This window comes from Harpia harpyja, chromosome 6 (assembly GCF_026419915.1).
Source record: "Harpia harpyja isolate bHarHar1 chromosome 6, bHarHar1 primary haplotype, whole genome shotgun sequence".
Taxonomy (NCBI): domain Eukaryota; kingdom Metazoa; phylum Chordata; class Aves; order Accipitriformes; family Accipitridae; genus Harpia; species Harpia harpyja.
In genome coordinates, this window is record NC_068945.1 from 66,169,262 (window position 1) to 66,184,020 (window position 14,759).

The 14,759-nt window shown below is 43.6% G+C and overlaps 1 protein-coding gene across 1 annotated transcript in view; it reads left to right on the forward strand.

The window, feature by feature from the left end:
• The window catches only part of SFMBT2 (Scm like with four mbt domains 2), a 122,866-nt gene that overhangs the window by 36,607 nt on the left and 71,500 nt on the right, over positions 1-14,759 (forward strand). The gene's annotated exons all lie outside the window — the stretch shown is intronic.

Consider the following 14,759-nt stretch of genomic DNA (forward strand, 5'->3'; position numbering starts at 1 on the left):
ATCGCCATTGCAGACATCTGTGGAGAATTAAAAACCCCCTACCATTCATATTCTGTTAGGCACAGTTTTGGGTTTTTATATCAGAGAAGGAGGTGACTTTTCTGTGCATTGGTGTGGGAAAGGTAAATAGCACAAAGGGCTTGATCCAGAGCATGCCAAAGTTGATGTACACATTTCTTCAGTGGATCTTTTTTGATCAGGTTGAAGATTCAATTATTTCTATTAGAGCTGAGCCAACAGAGGATTTTCTGTGCTCTTTTAGGCCAAGGACAAGCCAACGTGTCTAGTGTAATGTCTTCAGCAGAGTGTTCCTTCAGATGCACCTAGGGGCACCTCAGATTTTGCTCGTGAGGAGCATGCATATAGTGAACTCGGGAAGCTGCTAGTGGCAGATGCAAGCGCCAGCATGATCCTGAGCCAGCTGTGACTTGCACTTGATTTTTCCCTCATTACACATGATAATGTGGGCTCCCAGTCACCATGGAAGGGGTTTGCTTCGTGAAGCAGACCATATGCTCCTGGAACCCGTGGAGGTAGCAGTTACGCAGTGCAGAGATTTAAATGATGCTCCTTTAAAGCATTTTCCTGATGACAATTAAAAATCAATTCCTCTAACCCAGATTCCAATTTCTGGGTCAGTTCTGGCCCTTTTGCATGATATTGGAAAGCTTTTTCTCTTAATTCCCAAATGATTTGTTTCTATGTCTGTGTGTGTGCTCTCATTTCTATTTGATTTTGGTCACAAAAGGCAAAAAAACCCAACAAGCAAATAAGCTTAAGGATGTGCTGAAACCTTTCCTGATTGATGGTTTATTTTGTGTTGTGAGGCAGAGCATCCACCTCCTGCGTTTGTAGCAAAAAAAGCTTTTTCCCCACACTGTCACTGTTGGGAATGGATGAAGAAATGAGGGGAAAGTCAGCATTTTCAGGTCGTGGTGTAAAAATGCAGCTACTTCCTAAAGTGCTGGAGTTAATCTAGAAGATGTATCCAGGGAAAACTTTGCCAAACTCGGGAAACCATCCTGCTATATATTGTACAAGTTTTACTGAAGAGGCTCTGCCATGATGAGTATAGAACCTACAGAGAGTAACTCCTGTAATTCTCCCATGCTAAGCCACGCTGGGAAGGTCACCGAGGAGTCCCTGCCCGTGTGAAGCATCTACACCCTGAGCATTTGACTACTGAAGCTACGTCTTGCTTTGCTTTGAGCTATTCTGCTGTTGTCCTTGAACTTGTCAGTCTGGACATCAGCAGGTGGCTCCCTATGGAAGGTCTCTTTCCTGTAGAACATCTACAAAATGTATTTAGAAACAAGCCAAAAAAACTTGGAGGAAACATTGTGTGATGAAGATGAGATTAAGAGCTCACAAACCAGCTCTGCACTAAGATTTGGGAGCCTTCGATTTAGCAGTGAAGGCATTTGGGTTCATCAGAGCATCATCATCTCCAGTCAACATGTCCCAGAGTGATGGAGTAGCTAATGTTTTAGAATTCAAAGGAGGTTTGGAGCACTGTGGAAAAGCTGCTGGCTTTTCAAGTCCTGTAACACGTCGTTATTCTCATTTCAGATGATGCCTTGCATAATGTTCCATGTTGATCTCCAATTCAGATCTAAACTCTTCAAAGTTTGGGGGATGTTTTTGATCCTGGGATTTATAGTTCAAGCCCTTTTCTAGTTTCAAGTGAAGAAAACACATGTTTAGCAAGCACAAAATGAGCCTTGATGGAGTATTTCTTTGACGGTGTTGTGATGATGATTATGAATTTACATCTTGTGCATAGGATGTTAAGCACCTCATGGGGCCTGGCTGTGCTTAGACTGTACCATTAATTTCGGGAAGGATGCATGATGAATGTTCATAAGGCCCTCTAGGTTCTGATTTGTGGTGCTTACATCACACAGCCGAGAGCCTCCAAAGTGATTAAATGGGATTCAATCATTAGAAGCTGGCAATACAGTTCTGATTAATTACAAAACACACTGCAAAGTGTGAAATGAGTTTTGGGTTTTTTTTGTTGTTTTGTTTGTTTGTTTGTTTTTTAAACGTGTGCTTCTGCTTTGTGGGGTGTCAGAAGGTGAAGTCATGGTGAACGAGGCTTGTTGGCTATTCCCATGATAATTTGGAAGTGTGCTGCCTCACTCTTGGGTCATGGGGATTGTTAGATTTCCAGTATTGTCCCATGCTCCAGGCGTGAGCAGTGAAATCTGGGGAGAACCATGGGCAGATCCTTAAATTAGACCTAGTGCGTCCTGCTTTGCTGTTTGTACCTCGCAGCACTGTTCCTCACCAACTCGAGCACCGTGGCACCAGCCAGGGTTTTCCCACAAAGTATCCCTCTGCCTCTCATCTCCGAGATGCGTCTTTGCCCGCGTTTTGGGGGTCCAGGCTGAAACTAGTAATGGATTGCTTTTTCTTTCAAATCACTGCTTGTGTCTTCAAAAGATGGCACGGTTTGGGACTGCCAGTCAGTGGCCGTACAGCCAGGGACATGTTTCACCTGTCTGTAGTCATAACACTTAATAATCTCAAATAATGTGAGACTAGATGCTTAAATCTTAGATACGTTGCGCAGGGTGAGGTGAATCTAGACTTGTGGTGTCTGTCTAGAGGCAGAACAAGTAAAAAATGTGCTTTTGGCTATTCTCTGGGTCTCGTGCATATCCGGTGAATTTGATAATAGGAAAAAAAAACTTTAAGCATTAACCAAAAATTCCATCCTTTTTTTTATTTTTAATTGGTGTTTCCCACCAGAGCTAAGAAAGAGTTGTCTTAATTATTCTACTGTAGTGTATTAAACAATACAGTGCATATAATAAACTGCAAACATCATCCCCACTAATTCTCATCTTTCTGTAGAAAATGAAAAAAACCCCAAACCTAGAATGGATTTCTTGGACATCAGGTCTCTCTCTCTGTCTTCTGTGTTTTGGTGCTTTTGTTCATAGTGGATATTTGCTTTAGACTGTTTGCATTGCCAGGGAAAAAAAGGTAATTGTGCGGTGAACCGCTTTAAGCTTTATGTAAGAACATTGTGCTGCTGTAAATTTGTTGCATTTTAGAGAGCTGTCTGAACAGCCTTCAGAAAGCGACCGCGGGATTTAGAAGTGAGAAAAGGCACTTAGTATGTGAGATAATTGGATAGAGTTTGGGGGCGTGAGGTCAGAGCCTTGGGCACAATATTTATACTGCAATGACATCCCCTTACAGAATGGCCCATAACTTTTAGATGCTGTTATGCCGCAGAATCCATTTGGGGCTGGCCTGTGAGATCCCAGAAAGACAGGGCATAAAAGTGCCTCTTGTGTCCGTTGGCAAAGGCGAGCCAAGGGGAGAGCGTTTGGCGTTCGGATCAGGATCAGGTAACCTCCAGACCTCCTTTCCTCCACTAGCTCACTTTCTAGCATCGGAGAGATCTGGTGCAATTCAGTATTATGTGAAAGACCCCCATACTAATTCATAACAACTATTGGCATGGTCCACTGTGTGCCCAGCGGTGGTCGGAGATACTAATTCAGGGTATGAACCAAGCTGATGGTTATATTGCAATAGTTCTGGCTATGGTTATGTATGTTAGCTTCGATGGGGATTTATCCAGGAATTACTGCATTTTGCTTTGTAGATGTCCCTTTTTCCTCTTTCTACATTTCTCTTCTGGAACTAGTACACAGGGAGCATCTGAAGTGCTATATGTAGGCTTTACCAGGGTGATGATGGGCAAGCAGCATGCATACGTCCTCCCCGATGGCTTTTGAAGCTTTTAAATCAGGGTTTTACAAAGTGTCTGTGCATCTCTGTCTACCTGCAACAGCAAATCTCTGCGCCTGCAAAGGTGACTAAATGCCGCCTTGGTTTTCACCCAGAGGGGCTACAGCTTCGAAGCAAATAGCTGCCTGCCTGCCTGCTAAGTGCAGTTTTGTGCAGGGAATCTGGTGTATGTACCTGCGTCTCATACAGGCACACACATAACCCATCTCCTGCAGTCACACTTTGAGGTCTGTGACCTGGGCTGCTTCTCTGTATGCACTTTGGTTAAGGTGCTGATTTTACCTGGAAAACAGAGCTCTTACAATTTTATTTATTTATTTATTTTTTTAATCTCTATGGGATAAAAATGGATTTAGAAATTACAATCAAAATATGAAGTTCCCCCCTCCCTGAATGCTCCTGAACTGCTGATTTGACAAGGCGTTCATTAAGACTCCTGGGTCTGAAGATTGGGAGTTTGAGCTCTCGTTGCACATGATACATCTCTCCTGCGCGCTGAGCATGGCGCTTAATGCAACTGGAGGAAAAAATAATCAAGGAACGTACGTGGAGGCTTGGGGTTAAGTGGTGAGAGCCGTGGAGTTTGGATGCTCATTTTCACAGTGAGCCATCGCCCTAATGGACATCGATACTAATGATGGAGGAACCCCTATGGCTATATGGTTTGTTCAGAGCTTTCAAACGCTGGGCATTGCCTGCCTTTCAGAAATACCTTCCAGGAACTCTATCTGTGTGTGTACACATCTGAGACCATTTAAGTGAGCCATTCCTGCTTAATTTCTAATACTGTTGTTGATAACAATGAAACTTAGTTAGCTTGTACCTAGAACTGAATTGGGCAGAGAGCAATGTTATTGCTACGTGTAGAGAGTGTACAATCTCTGTTTAGGTAAGAAATTTTGGAGAAATAGAAAGTACTTGCTCCGAGTGAAACACCGTGACCTTTGTAGTTATGCAACAGGTTTCCTCCTAATTTATTGCATAGGTAACCGAGAATAAAATCGGTCTTTTTTTACCACGTTGGATGCAATAGCAAAATCGGAATAATCAGCCTTTGTTCATGCCTGCAGATACAAGAGAACAGGTAACTGACCCAAGTAAAAATGTTTGTGTCTGGAGGATCTCTTGCGTTCTGAAGTTGCCAGGCAGCTGCTCTTCCCAATTCATAGTGGTGTAATGAGAATGTTTCTGTTGTTTGGTACCTGGTCTGGATGACAAGGTTTCAGAATTGTGTTCCAGGTGAAATTAATGTAAAAAAACCCCACTTTAATAAATAAATAAATAGGGTTATGCATGGTAAATGCTCTAAAAAGTTGAATGCTTCATCCTTGAATACCACCCTGTTGAGGCTGGATGGCCGCGGGTGACTTTCTGTTATGCTGAGGGACCAGGTGAACGAATTGGTTGCATCCCTGCAAGGCCGAGGGTGGGAAGAGATGAGTCCCCCTCGCCTCTTGCCCTCTCCCACCTGCCTTTTGCTCTCCCTCCTGCCCTGTTCCCATACTCCCAAGGGAGAGCCGTGCTGCGTCTCGGTGGTCCCTGGCTGTGTGGTGCCGCTTGCATGAAGTCTTCTTACAGCGAAGGGATGTGACAAGTGCAAATAGAGCTGATAAATTTGCTGCTGTTCTTTATCTACATAATCTGATTGCAATTGATAGATAATGCCACGAAGATAGAGCAGAGCCGCTTCCCATTATCAGCACACCTCTCCTTTTTATCCCTTTTTTTATTATTTAAATAATCCAGTGCAAGTAGAGTATTGACTTTAACTGAAGGGAAGTAATTAATCACAGTACTTATGAGAAGATCATTTACTGCAGCTTGCATGCAGGATGGGTACCTGAGGCCGTTGTACTCAGTCAATCAAGGCAGGCTGATGCGGGTTAATGGCACACGGGTCACCATGCTGTAGGGATTTATTAGTCAAATTTCTTTTCTGATCTTGGGCAGTTTAACTTGTAAGCAGAAAGCCATAGCAGCAGGCTCTCAGGAAGAGCGTTTGGGGTGAACGTTATTGTTTCCGTAATGTTGTGTTTGGGGTGAGGATAGCTGAACCTACGGCATGGAAGTGCTCAGCAGTTGCTGGTGGTGACCCTCCTGCCAGTTATTTCTTGCTAGGCTTCCTGAGCTGCAGCGAGTTAGTGGAGAGGATTGCTGCAAGATCTTTCATCATTCAAAAAAATCACTTCGGTGTAATAGCATTCACTCACCCTGTCTGCACACACTGATGCTTTTCTCCCACAGCATCCCACATCGACATCCTTGCCTTCGTCCACCCGTAGTTCCCACAGCTGGATTGGAGATGTAGCACAGGCCAGAGCAAGCTTCAAGAAATGAAAAGCAACTCCCAAACCACCGGCTGCTTTTTTATTGTTAAAAAGATAACAGTTAATTAAGGACTAGAGAAACCTGAGGGGAATAGTGTGCATGTCTGTGAAGGACTCAAAGGATGTTAGGATGTAAAGTCTCCTGTGGACAGTGAGACAGTTTGCTGCACCAGAGCTTGCCTGTTTTGACCGCGAGAATGTAAGTGGATCATTTCTGGAAACCTTGAATGGCAGCAGGAAGGATAACAGTTGCATTATATTGAAATTCAGTGTAATTGCGTAGAAAAAGCTAAGGGAATTCTTCAGGTGAAAACCTAAAGCATGCGTTCATGCCTTTCTTCATTTTTACTTCCCTTTTTCTAATCGGGGGGTGCTCTTGCATGCAGAACTGGGTATGCAAGGATTGAAGTCTGTGTCTTGGCCCTTTCTTGGGTCAAGACCATAAAAAGTCCAGCACGGGTAGTCTTCCCTTAGAAATGGGGTCATGGTGTTTGGCTAGCCTGAAAAACCAGAGTGCACCAAGTATTTTGAAGACAATTAAAAAGCGATGCAGAATATTCTTGTTATATGACGTAGCTCATGTGGGCTAAACAAATAACATTAATTTGATTTTTACACATTTTCAGTTTTATTTGTGAAAATTTATTAGATAATCAACAGTTATAAGAGCTCAAGATCAATCGATACAGATCGATATAGATCAATCGATAGCTTAAAACGGCATCTTCTAACAGTGTACAAGAGCTAGTCATTGTCCTACAGATATCACACTTCTAACACCTGTTTGTTAGCCTGTTGTAAATTCGTATGAATGGGACCACAATGTACTGCTGACTCCGGGAATGTATTTGGAGCACATGTATTCTTTGATAGACAGTTGCTTATAACTTCTGGTTTCCATGAAAATCCCCTGTATATAGTATTTTCTTTGAAGGCCTTCCATATTTAAGACAGGTGTATAGAAGGTGATGCCTGAGCTCTGAAGTTGTTATCTCTTGATATTTATGCCTGCATCATTAAGAAGTCAGATCAACAGCTTTTGACGCACTTTTTTGTTTTTCTCTTTTGGACTGCATTTTCATTATTTTGTGATATGAATCAAACCACAGAACTCTGCTGGTGTGAGAACAGAAGATTGTTTGAAGTTTTAAGTAAGAAAGTTGTTTGAAGATGTCTCCAGCCCCATTTGGCTTTTTCCAGGGAGCCCAAAGAATAATCCAAAACAAACAGTCATTTTTATAGAAAATGCCATTAAATCACTAAATACCTTTTTTTTAAAAATTTATTTTTTTATTTATTTGATTTTGGAAATGCCCCGTGGGGGATCTGGCTTTGTAGGGTATGCAGCGGAGGATGTTCCCTGCCCTGAAGGACTTGGGGAGGGTTCAAAAGCAGCGTAGGCACAGCCTGAGCCACAGCACAGGAGCAGGGATAGCACTCACACCCCCGTCCTATTTTCACATCCAGTCTGGTTCACAAGGACGTATATAGTTCAGCAAGCCGAATGAAAATGTTTGGATCCCACCGTTTTCTGTCAAAATGCTGTTTTATCAAAATGGAAATATTTTGTGAGAACATGTCAGTTTTGACAAATTGTTTTGATGGGTGAAGTCTAAACAAATTGTTTTAGCGTTCTATGTTATTTCGATATAAAGACATCTCATATTGACTCTATCATTTAGACCTTTCTAACATAGTTATAACATTTAAATGTTAAGACTTTTATAACATATAAATATTGCATCAAATGTGTGACAGCTTTAAAATATCAATATTACAAGGTTTCTATATTTGCGCAATATGGTATTTACCTTTCCAAAACCTGCATATCTTAAATATATATGTATAATATCCATATACAAACTTTTGAACATCTTGAATTACTTGTTTAAAAAATTGGGGGTTTTATGAGGACCTGATATTTTATTTTATTTCATAATGGAGTGACAAGAATTGCCCAAGTCCTGCCCAGCTATAATTCCTCTTTGTTAACCGTTTTTGTTCATTCCAATCCTAGGAAGGAGTTCTATTTTTAATAATAAGAGTAGTTGCCGCAATGAGAGTGTTGTCACTTAGCAGATTTATCCCAAAGATTTTAAACCATTTTATAAAGCTGTTTAAGATGCTGTTCCTCACTTCACATAAGAGAAAATTGAAACGCTGTTGTTTAGAGGTTGATGGGGTCCAGTGGGGATTCTCCAGTCAAGGTGTCGACAGGTTGCTGGTGATCCGGGGTTATTAAAAAAAAAGCCCCAACATGAAAAACATTCTTTCTGATGATTTTTTTTTTTTTAAAGGACAAAAACAAACATAATTTGATGTTATACTTGTCCTGGGCCCCGTTACTGGTGGCAGCAGCTCAGATCCCCTCAGATGAGCTAGCGTTAGGTTGTCCTCAAGCCTGCAAGCTTGTACTCAACATGCTCAGATGGTAGGTGGATAGATGGGCGTAGGTATTCAATCATGCATTATGTATTAATTTGTATTATCATGCCTTAGTTTGAAGTAATGGCACACTACTTGCTCGGTGGAGTCTGGTGGCTGGAAGTCCTGGCGTACTCTACCTCTGTTTATGCTTGTATCTGGGAAGGGCGAGGTTATCCATGGGGTATGTAAAGGCGTTCCTGAGGAGTAGCTTATTTAGGTGCTGTAGTACCGTAATGTCTTTGTGCTACAATTCTTTTCTTTTACTGAATGTGGCAGTTCAAATTCCTGAGTCTTGCTCTTGTCAGTTGAGGGAGTGGTTTGGGGGGAAAAAAAACCAAAACCATAAAAGGCCAAAAAAAAAAAAAAGTGCATGTTCTTTCCATTGTCTTCTCAGTCTTTCAGATTTCAGTTTCTTCTGTGCTTTGCAGTGTACTGTTGCAAAAACAAAAAGAAAACGAGGATTTCCATATAAACCCATGACCCTGGGAGAAATGGCTTTAAGAAAAACAGCAACTACTAGGAGACTAGTGTTGTGGTTTAACCCCAGTTGGCAACTCAACCCACGCAGCCGCTCGATCACTCCCCCCATGTTGGGATGGGGGAGAGAATCGGAAGAGTAAAAGTGAGAAAACTCGTGGGTTGAGGTAAAGACAGTTTAATAGGGAAAGTAAAAGCCACACGTGCAAGCAAAGCAAACCAAGGAATTCATTCCCCACTTCCCATGGGCAGGCAGGTGTTCAGCCATCTCCAGGACAGCAGGGCTCCATCACGCGTAATGGTGACTTGGGAAAACAAAAGCCATCGCTCCGAATGTCCTCCCTTCCTCCTTCTTCTTCCCCCAGCTTTATATGCTGAGCATGATGTCCCATGGTCTGGAATATCCCTCGGGTCAGTTTGGGTCAGCTGTCCCGGCTGTGTCCCCTCCCAACTCCTTGTGCCCCCCCAGCCTCCTCGCTGGTGGGGTGAGAAGCAGAAAAGCCCTTGGCTCTGGGTAAGCCCTGCTCAGCAGTAATGAAAACATCCCTGGGTTATCAACACTGTTTCCAGCACAAACCCAAAACACCCCCCCATACCAGTTAGTATGAAGAAAATTAACTCTATCCCAGCCAAAACCAGCACAACTGGTTAAAATCCCAAGAGTTGGTAATGCAATAATAGTATCTCATATTCATTGAAAGGAGCACCTGTGACTCAGTGCTTTCATGGGACTGTAAATGTTCTTTTAATCCCGTATTTCTCTAGAGAGGCAGATAAATCTGAACCCATTATATGCTGTGGCTGAGGCAGGGCACAGAGATCTACAGGAGTGCAAGGGCAGCTGGTTGTGCGCCGGGAATAAAGCTGCTGTCCCAGTCTCCGGCGCGCGGTTAGTGGGATTACAGGGGACGTGGCGATGCAGGGCATGCAGTTCTTTGGCCTTTTCTGACCGCTGTTTGCATGGCTTTCATGGTCAGGATGCGCAGTGCAAGGGGAAAGGGCTGTTTTTGAGCAGCTGATGGTGGAAACCTGGTGCATGGTGAGCGATGCTAATGGTACTTTGCTCTTCAACCACGGACCAGGTTGCAGCAGCCCCTGGTCCTCAGCTGCTGCCACGGTGCCTGGGTTTGGAGCAGTCAGGTCCGGCCCCAACCCAGAGTTGTTTGCTTGGGAAAAATGAGACAAATGAGTAAAAGTGAGAAAATGGTAGGGAGTTGAAAGGGGAGAGAGGAATGGGAGTCAGAGAGGTTGGGGGCAGGGTGAATCAAGTAGAGAAAGAAGTGGGAAGAATTATTATTATTTGAGGGATATTGAGCGTGATCCATTTTTTGATGGAGTTCAGCCCTGTGGAAGGGGAGCTCAGTTTTATAACCTGTACCGTGACTTCTGTGGAAATAGAGTCTTAATGTGGAAGGATCCTTTTTCTTTCTAATTTAAGAATCTGCTATAATATCTGCCAAACTAGAAGCTGCTCTCCGAAATGAACATTTTTCATTGAAGGAGGCAGGAGGGCTTTACATTTTCCTGCGGGAGACACAAAGGTAGTGTGCTGCAAAGACTGCAGCGGAGCAGGGATACTTGGTTTTTAATTTTGCAGGTGTGGATAATTTCGCGGAGGTCTGTTAGGAGGAAGCAAAGCCTGGGCTCAGCTTCAACCAGCCCAGCCCAGTGCCGAGTCTGGGAATTGGTGCACCGCTACAACTGCTCCTCAGGAACTGGGGAGAGAAACATGGGATCTTTCTCAGGTCTTTCTGTAGTGATCTAGATCCAGATAGATTTTCCTCTCTGTGCAGTTAGTCCTGCATGAGTGCAACCTGGAGCAGAGCTATTGGCTCTGCTATGGGTACACCTTGGCCCAGCAACGTGCAGATCTGGCCTCTGTTTTGGGCTGCTTTACTCTAAGGCAGGTGGTTCAGTGGCATTTTTATGGCAGGAAGATGCTTTAAAGCCTTTGGCCTTGGAGCTGCAGAGGTGTGAAAACAGCCACCCATGCCGGCTCCAAGATGAACTGCACCCGATCCAAAGGAAACAGGCACATCTGCGTACACAAGCTGCAGCTCCAAACAGGGCTGTGGTGTTGCCTGCTAAACCTGGAAAGAAAAGCAGTTACGAGAGCATTGGTGTTTTAGGAGCATCGCTTCGTGCGATGCGTGCCTGGTGTTTGGGCTGTACTGTGTCTAATCTGGTGCAAGCTCTGACCGATGCTTTTTCCATGGTGAGGGTGTTGCTAATACCTGTCTCCTTTCTGGATTATCTAGTGTTTAATCATTCAGTTCAGCTCACGCTCTGGCCTTTGCATCAGTGGGATCGCTAAACTGAGTCTTTTTTTCTGCTACCATGTCTCTGCTTCTCTTGAATCATTTCCTCTCACTATGATAAATATGATGGCCGTTGGCTCCCGGGGTCTCAGACTATTGCACAATCTCATATTGGTCACTTTTGTGCACAGCAGACCCTGTGCAGGACTATGAGACTGGTTCTAAAATGGGTGTGTTGCTCACAGCAACATTGGGATTCTTGGTCAAGCTCTGTCCTTGTAGAGCATCGAAGCCTCATGCTCTACAGGACCAATCGTGTGATTATGTTATTGTTGTCTTGGTCAAGCAAGCAATCACTGCTTAGGATATAATTTGCAAAGTAGCCTCAAAGTAACTAGAATATCTCAAATGTTTTCTTGTCATTGGGCCTATTTGGAGCTCCATTGTGGTATGGGTGACAGTCCCCTTCCCGTCTTCACAGGCCAGCTGTGCCTGGTGAGGGAAGGGTGGGTGTGCAAAGGGACAGATAGACTTCAGTACTTACCCCTGTTTGGAGAGGATTTTATGCACTGGTAAAAGTCTTCCTGCCAGTTTTGCCAGCTCCCTGGATTACGAAGAACGAGGGACGTTTCCTCCTCTGCCACACAGACAGAAGTACCAGGGACTTTCTTTCTATGAAGATTTCTTACCACCTTTTGAGTCTATGTAGCTCAGTAAGGGCTAGGGTGACATGAATTAGGGTGACATTAATCATGCGCTTGTTAATTACTGCTTGTGCCTGTCACACTTTGTGGTTGGAGGGGGCTCGTCAGAGTATTTGCATCTGAAGGTTTGAAGGACACATTTTGTCCCCCGTGGCTTTTCTCTTTTGTAGAAGGACCTACTTCCCTGCATGACATGGTTCTCTTTGAAAGGATTGATGAGATTTCTTTTGCTTTATTTCTCGAGTGTGTGTTTCCCCTGCCTTCTGTGGTACCACAGATGTTAGCTGAGATTCTGGAGGTGCGTTCAGCTTGACAGGTTCTGGGTGGAGGAGGTTCACAGAGGTCTTCTGGGAAGATGGATACATTGAAAGGTAGAGAAAATATGGATATCTGAGCCCCATGGACCACTCCTGACTCACTGAAGTTATTTAAGGAAGGAAAAATTCTTTTGAAAGTAGCAATACTAGTGGAGCTTAGGTCCCTGTGAAACAGGATCCTTTGTCCTGTCCACCTTCCCATCCCACTGGTTGGTCAGCCAGCTGCAGATGGGCTCTAAAAGCAGAGTTCTTCCAGCCTGTCTGCAGTAGGAGAGGTTCAGTTGGGTCTTTTTCTGTAGCTAACGAGTGAAAATGCAAATTACCAATTGAAAATCAGTGCTTCAATTCACAGGTGCTGGCTCTGATACACCAGAGAAGCACCAGCAGTTTCTGAGATGGATGCTCAGGTTGGGCACCCATGCATTACACTGCCAGCTATTCTCATTTACCCAGCGGATTTGCCTTTGTTTGAATATTCTTGTTTAACATTTTGCTTGGTCCTCGGAAGGCTTTTGCAGGTATCGTGATGATTCAGATTCACTTCATTACTACTAAAAATTAATATTTGCGTTGTAATAACTTGAACTGTAGTACTGAGAAGCCCAGTTGTGGTCTGCAGGCACAGAAGAAAGTGCAAATCCCTGTTCCTAAAACTTCCAGTGCAATCTGTTCTCTCCCAGAGGTTTCCAGAGTCCCTTTATCTACATCACAAAAGAAGCATAAAATAAACCAAAACACCAGATACTAGATATGTTTGGGGAGGATGGCTCTGAAACCACTTCAGAAAATGGGAGTAGCTCGTTTTTTCAGCTGAGTGTGTTTATTCTGAAAACAAAGGTCACCTTGGCACTTTTGGACTTTGGAAGCCTGTAATCCAGATTTGAATGTGGAGAGGGGCCACCATCTTATTTAGGTGTCAAAAAGTTGTGAGGTGCGAGTCTTTTAAAAAGGACAAGGGATTTTGGGTTTTTTTTTTTTGTTTGTTTGAGAGGCATTAGAAGGGGGACTGACTGACAGACAGCAAGATCTGTGAATCGGGCACCGTTAAGACATCTTGAATTGGGCATCTGGAAACGGAGGCCCCTGAAATCTGTTGTCAACTTTGAAAATCCTATTCGTCCCTCTGCCTCCTGCCAGCTTTGAAAGTTCGAACCGTGTTCTTTTTATCACATTTGTCATTCCTTAGTAATGAAGCTCTGGCATTCAAAATTTGTCTGACAACTTTGTGGGTATAAGCCAAAATGAAGTTCAACTTGCACCTTTCTCGGATGCACCCAGTGCTGTTCGCAGCAAGAGGCAGAAGTCTGAACCAGAGGGACTCCACTCTCATTCATTACAGCAATTACTATCTTCTCACTGATGCCAAAATTAAGCTTGTTTTCTTTATCCTAACGTAGGTGGACAGGAACTGATGAGGTGTACGCAACAGGAATGTTGAGAGAGAAAGTACCCTGTATAAACCATTTCTTCTCAGGCTATTCCTTCATCTTAAATAATGTAAAGGTCATAAATCTCCTGGAAATCATGCAAAATCAGTGCTGCAAAAGACTTAGAACAGTTCCAGGCAAGTTCAAGTATTATTTTATAGAGGCTCAAGTCCAGCACTTTAAGGTTTGCTAATTTTAAATACATTTAAATGCACTTTCAAAGTAATTTAGATCTATAAACTGAATGTATAGGTCAAGTGACGTTGGGAGAGCTGGCTTTTGGGGAAAAGGAGCACAACTCAGAAATGAGGTCTGATGTAAGGTCTGCTGGGCATGGCTTCTGGCTTTGTCCGTGGCCAACTGTATGTGTTGCATAAGATATTTAGGATATAAATTGAGCATGGGCCAGAGTCCAAGTTTGCCAAGCACCCGTGCTGGATGGAAGCCCAACCACGAGCATGTTGTGCCAGGTTTTGTGGCAATGTTGTATAACTGTCCCTGGGCAAACACAACGCTCCCTCTTTGCATTTCTTTTAATTCCATGTTTGGCAGCGGATGGCTTGAGGATGCGTTTTGAGAAAGCTCAGGTTTGGTCTCCTTGTCTGGAGGTAACAGTGGCAATATTTGTGCCCACAACGCTGTTTGCATTTCCAGTCTGTAGTCCTCCTGCTTTAACCACTGAGATTGCACCTTCTCAGAGGTCCAAAACCTCAGGTTCTGCATTGTCGGGGCAGTGCGGCTGCTGACGCCCATCTCTGGGAAGGACTGAGAAGTCACAGTCACCGAGCTTTTAAAACATTTAGAAATCCCACCCTGATGTGTGTGGAAGCACAAAGTGTTTCAGACCGGATTGCTCTTGGTTGACTAACATGGTATTTCCTTAAAGTGTGGAGCAAAGGACTCCGCTTCCTTTGAGCAAACCATGAGGGCTGCTGTCATTTAATTATTCTGGACCTATGCTGGTTAATTACAGACCTTCCTGGGCTCCCCTGTGGGGTAATGGTCCTTAAGCCACGTATCCATTTTTTTTGTTCAGAGGAAACGTTCTAATTTT